Source organism: Rhinolophus sinicus, linkage group LG03 (genome assembly GCF_036562045.2).
Source record: "Rhinolophus sinicus isolate RSC01 linkage group LG03, ASM3656204v1, whole genome shotgun sequence".
Taxonomy (NCBI): Eukaryota; Metazoa; Chordata; class Mammalia; order Chiroptera; family Rhinolophidae; genus Rhinolophus; species Rhinolophus sinicus.
Genome location: NC_133753.1, coordinates 31,062,051 through 31,068,249, shown reverse-complemented (window position 1 = coordinate 31,068,249; position 6,199 = coordinate 31,062,051).

Sequence of the window (6,199 nt, the reverse complement as noted above, 5' to 3'; positions counted from 1 at the left end):
CCAGACTTCATGCTGCTCACAGCTGTGGAAACAAAAACGAGATTGCCCTGCTGCCATTTTAAGAGTGTACATCAAGTCCCACAGGAAGGAAAAACAAGACACTTTCACCCCTGACAGAAACAGTACCCGAACTACTCTTTGACATCTGGTCTCCAAAATGAATGAAATCTTGAGCATTTCTCTTAAATTACTGATTCCCTCATGAAAACCATTTTATCCCTGACTTTTGAATACAGATGTTTGAGGATATTTGTCACAACCTTTGTGACATATGTCCCCATATCATTCGTGCTGAAGAGACATGTAAATGTGGTAATCTTTACATTTTTCCCCTTTAAATAACTTGTATTTCTTATTCAGTGATCCAGTCCTCCTGAAGTTTGCACAGCTTTGCAAGTAAACATCTTTTCTAAATGCTTTTGTCTCCTAGTCTTCTTTCACACTACGTGGGGGAGACAGACGTAAGCAGACCATTATGATATAAAAGCTGATGGGCTATAAGGGAGACAGGGAAGGAAGCTCTTGCATGAGTTAGTTAGCTAGATATTAGAAGTTAGAGCTAATTCATGGTTACAACAAACAGTTATTGGGTGCCAGTTATGTGCAAAGCACTATAGGGCAACACTGGCTACAAGTTAAAATCACTCCAGGGCTATTAAAAATTCCAATGCCTTGGCTGCACCCCAAACCAATTAAGTCAGGACCTCTGGGGGTGAGAACCAGGCAGCAGTATTTTTTTTAAAGCTCTGCAGGTGATTCCAATGTGCAACCACGATGGAGAACCACTGCTACAGAGGATGCCAAGGTAAATAAGATAGTGTTCCACTGAATCGTATACTTTACAAGAGCAAATTTTATGGTTTGTCAATAATTATATTTCAATAAAGCAGTGACATAAAACATAGGATAATCTTTGCCCACCCGGAATCTAAAACCTGATAGGGGAGTAAATTATGAATACAAATAATTGGAGTGAACACAAACTAAGTGTTAAATTAGCTACGCAGGCAGTGAACGCTGTAAGAGCTCAGAGGAGGGAGAACTATTTCCAGGTCTGAGGTGGGGTGGGGAGGTATTGGTGATCAGGTAAGTCTTGTTAGGCTGTCAGCTCCATCAGGCTAAGGATGGGGTCTGCAGAGACTGGATCATATTTTGGTGAACATGAATCCCCAGTTGTGGGATGGAGGCCTGGAGAAGTAGGTAGAAGTGATGAGGAAAGTCTTTCCAGGTAGAGAGATTGGTGATTTTAACAGATATGTTTTTAGTAAATGATAGAATATGAAGACCTATCAACCCAGGTAATACTTTTTTTTTTTTTTTTTAAGATTTTATTGGGGAAGGGGAACAGGACTGTATTGGGGAACAGTGTGTACTTCCAGGACCTTTTCCAAGTCAAGTTGTCCTTTCAATCTTAGCTGTGGAGGGCGAAGCTCAGCTCCAGGTCCAGTAGTCGTTAGTTGCAGGGGGCGCAGCCCACCATCCCTTGCGGGAGTCAAAGTGGCAACCTTGTGGTTGAGAGGACGCGCTCCAACCACTGAGCCAGCCAGGAGCTCAGCGGTAGCTCAGCCGTAGCTCAGTTGAAGGTGCTGTGTTCAATCTTAGTTGTGCGAAGTGGAGCCCACCATCCCTTGCAGGAGTCGAGGAGTCGAACCGGCAACCTTGTGGTTGAGAGCCCACTGGCCCATGTGGGAATCGAACCAGCAGCCTTTGGCATTAGGAGCATGGAACTCCAACCACCTGAGCCACCAGGCCGGCCCCAACCCAGGTAATACATTTGACCTAAGACACATAAAACACTGCACCCAAAAATTGTAGAATATATTGTTTTCAAGCTCTCATGGAACATCTATAAAAATTGATCATGTTCTGAGCCCTAAAGCAAATATCAACAAATTTCAAAGGACTGTGATCTTAGAAGACAAGTTCTTGGACCTAACACAAAGTAGAAATAATAACTAAAAGATAACTAGAGGGGCCTTGAGCTGAGCTGCCACGGAGCTCCTGGAGCTCTCAGTTGGTTGGAGCGCGTCCTCTCAACCACAAGGTTGCTGGTTTGACTCCTGCAAGGGATGGTGGGCTGTGCCCCCTGCAACTAGCAACGCAACTGGACCTAGAGCTGAGCTGCACCCTCCACAACTAAGATTGAAAGGACAACAACTTGACTTGGAAAAAGTCCTGGAAGCATACACTGTTCCCCAATAAAATCCTGTTCCCCTTCCCCAATAAAATCTTTAAAAACAAAAACAAAACTAGAAAATCTTCACAAGTTTGGAACTTAAACACTTTTAAGTGACCCAAATGGAGGTACTTTCACGGGCAAAGCATATATACAGCAAAGAATTAGACATACGAGAACATAAATTTCCTCTAGTTTTCCTTTTTAGTATTTTTATGATGTGAATAATAATCTAAGACTCTTAGAATTCATTTGCATCTCTGCATGCGTGAGTGTCTTTGGTGAGCTTCTATGTGAGCTCACCAAAGCCCTATGTGAGCTTCTCAAGACGGACTTGTCACTGGGCAGCCCAGTCTAGCTCCTTTCTACTTCAAGTTTGGTCCAGTGGTATCCATATCACCAGGGACCTTGTTAAAAATACAGGCCCCACCCCAGATCTACTAAATCGGACCTGCATTGTAAGACCGTGTTTCCCCGAAAATAAGACCTAGCCGGACCATCAGCTCTGATGCATCTTTTGGAGCAAAAATTAATATAAGACCCGGTATAATATAATATAATATAATATAATATAATATAATATAATATAATATAATATATAATATAATATTGGGTCTTATATTAATTTTTGCTCCAAAAGATGCATTAGAGCTGATGGTCTGGCTAGGTCTTATTTTCGGGGAAACATGGCAATATACCCAAATGATTCATATGCACATTAGAGTTTAAGATGCTCTGATGAGAGAGGATATACCACAAAAATGTTAACATTTGTCTCTGGGAGGTGGAATTTCCAATGATTTTTCTTTTCTTTTTAAGTGAGCAGTATCATTTTCACCAAAATAGTAGAGCTATTAATAGACAACCACTATCTCAGTAAGTCCGTTGTCTTTCCTAAGCAGCAAACTTCTCAAGCCACAATCCTCAGGACAATAGTCCCATGCTTTCCCTCTGTCATTTATACTTGCTTTTTCCTTTTTTGGGGAGGAGGTATAACTTCAAGGGTCCCAGAAGGAACCAGCTGGCACATACAAATTAGGATCACTTGAGGAGTTTTTTAATAACGAGATTGTTTACAAATATGTGGGCAGAGTGTAAAGAAACTATAAAGGATTGTACAGTACCACTGGGGCTCTGTGCCCACCCCTAGGCCTGTCGGTGGCAGGGAATGAGTGGTTATAGAGTTAGGGAGAGGGCTATATGGAAAGGGCCTTCTGACAGGCGCTCAGACCCGGAGCCTAGGGCAATTGGACCTGGAGGGCCAAAAGGAAGATCTCTGAGGCACAGCAAAGGATGCGTTCCTCCTCTTCTCACATTTTCAGAGAGGGCTGGGAATTTCCAACCCTCCCGTGTGTTCTCCACCCTGTAATCAGAATGATGTATCAGATATATTTCATATCTTTACTCTCTTGATTAAACCTTTCCATCCATCTCAATATCCTCAGGATAAAGTCTGGACTCCATAATTTGGCATATAAAGCCCTTCATGATTTGGTTCCTTGGCCAGTTTCATATTTTAGCTCCTGCTCTCTCACTCTCTACACTCTAGCCATGCAGAATTTCTCGCCTTTTGTCCAGAGGACCATGTTTCCTTTTACCTCCAGGAATTTCCACATGCTGTGGGGGCAGAGCCCCAGAAAGTAGTTTCCAGGCTCTCAGCCTCACATAGACAGGTGCTGGCTCAGGTAGTAAATGGCCAACTGTGATTGCATGGCCATCAGCTGTGGCTAGTTGGCCGTCAGCTGTAACCAGTGAGCCATTGGCCACAATATAACTGCTGTGGCTATGCTAGCAGAGAGAGGGAGAGAGAAGAGAAGAAGAATGGGGGCTAGCAAGAAGATGGCAGCTGGGCTGGCAAGCGTGGATGGCGGTTTGCGGACAGTGTGGATCCAGCCTCCAGTGAGAGTATAGTGCCGCCAGAGAGAATATAGTGGTATGACTCCCCTACCTATGGCTCCATGGGTGTTCCTTTTTGGCCTCACCATGTCCTGCGTTCTTGTGTGGGGAGCGGGAGCAGAGACCCCACAGGGTCTCCCTCACAACAAATGGCGCAGCGAGCAGGGTCTCCCGCATGACACATGCTGTTCCCTCTGCCTTGAGAGGTATGTGCCCCAAACTTTTCCCACTTATCCACCTTTTTTGGCATAGCCACAATCTCCTCCAGGAAGTCCTTCTTGATTCTCCAAGACTGGATTAGGGAGAATGTGCTAAGTCACAGAAAACCAGTTTATCCTCTCAAATTGGCCTAGCTGATGAGTCACTTCCTTCAAAGGGCATGAAGGAGGGGGCCAAGATGTCAGAATATTCCTCTCATGTTTTTCCCTCCCTGCAGAGTGGACTGTCAAGATCCTTAAACTTCTAGCCTTCAGGCTGTGAGCAATAGTTTTCTGATGTTAGAAACCACCCAGTCTGTGGCATTTTGTTATAGCAGCATGAACAGACTAAGATAATCAGCATCTGTTTTTATTTGGTGTTTGTCGATTTATTTATGGACTCTCACCCCACTAGAGCATAAGCTGTATGAGGTTAGGGACTGTGCCCATTTTGCTCCTACTTATGTCCCTGGCACCCAGTGTGGTAGCTGGCCTGTGGTGGGTACACAATGAATATTGTGGTACTGAACCTTGCAATTGTTTATCTCAATCCCATCATGCTTTAGGCTGCATTGATAAATGTTAATTCGCTCCTAGAAATACTGGGCAAAAAATCATGAAGATGGTTTTACCTCTGCCGGGGAGCTGAGTAGAGCTTCCCTACCTGACATAAACATCCCCCAGGGTTGATGGCAAATAAAGAGACTATTTGTCTGGTCCTGCTCCACACAGTGTGTTTGGCAGTGCTGTCCCTGCTGACGATGCCCAGCTCTGAATTCTTCTCAAAATGTGTTTTAACAATTCTGAGGACTTGGGTCAGGGTGGAGAGGAGAAGATTATGTCAAGAGCCAATCTGTGTTTAGCCTATACCTTACTTGTAGTCCTTGAGCTAATTTGATTCCTTTGTCAGAAAACCAAAGGCATGTGTTCAAAGCTTTTGTAAGAAAGAGCCACAGAGTATGTTTTGTTCCTGAGCGCCAGGATTAGTTTCCTTATAGACTTTGGAAGTTTGTTGATGGAAATTGTTCCATTGCTCACTTTGACTACTGTTAGTGATATACAATAGATTTCATATTATGTAGGAAAAATTTCAATATAATAAAACAAAATTGCACATATTATATGTTCCATCATATAGTCAAAGCCCAATTTACAAAGGAAGAAAAATCACAGCTCTTTAATGCAGATGTTTGAGGTTAAATTAAACAATCACTTCTACTTAAAACAATAATAATTCAGTCTTCATTGTGACGCTCTCCAAAAGGCAAAATTTATTCCGAGGCAGTTTTGAAGTCACCGCTGGGAAGTGTGACAGATTCCGTAGCTTTGATCGGCTTCTTGCTTACCACAGCAAGAATATTTTGCCTACAAACCCCAAGTTCCTTTTATAGTAGGGGAACATGTGCCAGGGTACGTGGTTCCTTCAAAGAGGTGTCCTTTGTCTCCTCCCTGTGACAAAACTAGGGACCTTGGAAGGAATATGGCTCTCTGAAGCTTTGTGGAATTCAGATACCCATCACCAAACTTTCAATTAACAACTTAATTGATTAACTGTTGGTTTATTTAAACTGACGACTTAAAATGTTAGGCATTCCTGGGAACGGGAAGGTGGGAGAGAAAACTGACTGCAGGGGCTACAATCTTGGAGCACCTCATCAAATCAGGGTGGGGGTAGCTCTAAGTGAGGGGTGGCAGGTGGGATGTGGGGGTGTGGGGTGTGGTTTGGATTCCACTGTAGTGCACTTCCCTCTACAAGCCTCACCTTCCCATAGCAAAAATGAGAGAATTTGCCCTCGGTGATGGCAATAAGGGGATAAAATGAGATTATGTATACGCCAATTTTTTGTCTTGGTTTTCTTTTAATTGAGATGTAATTTACCTAAAGTAAAATTCGCCCTTTTTAGTGTACATTTCTGCCGGCTTTGACAGA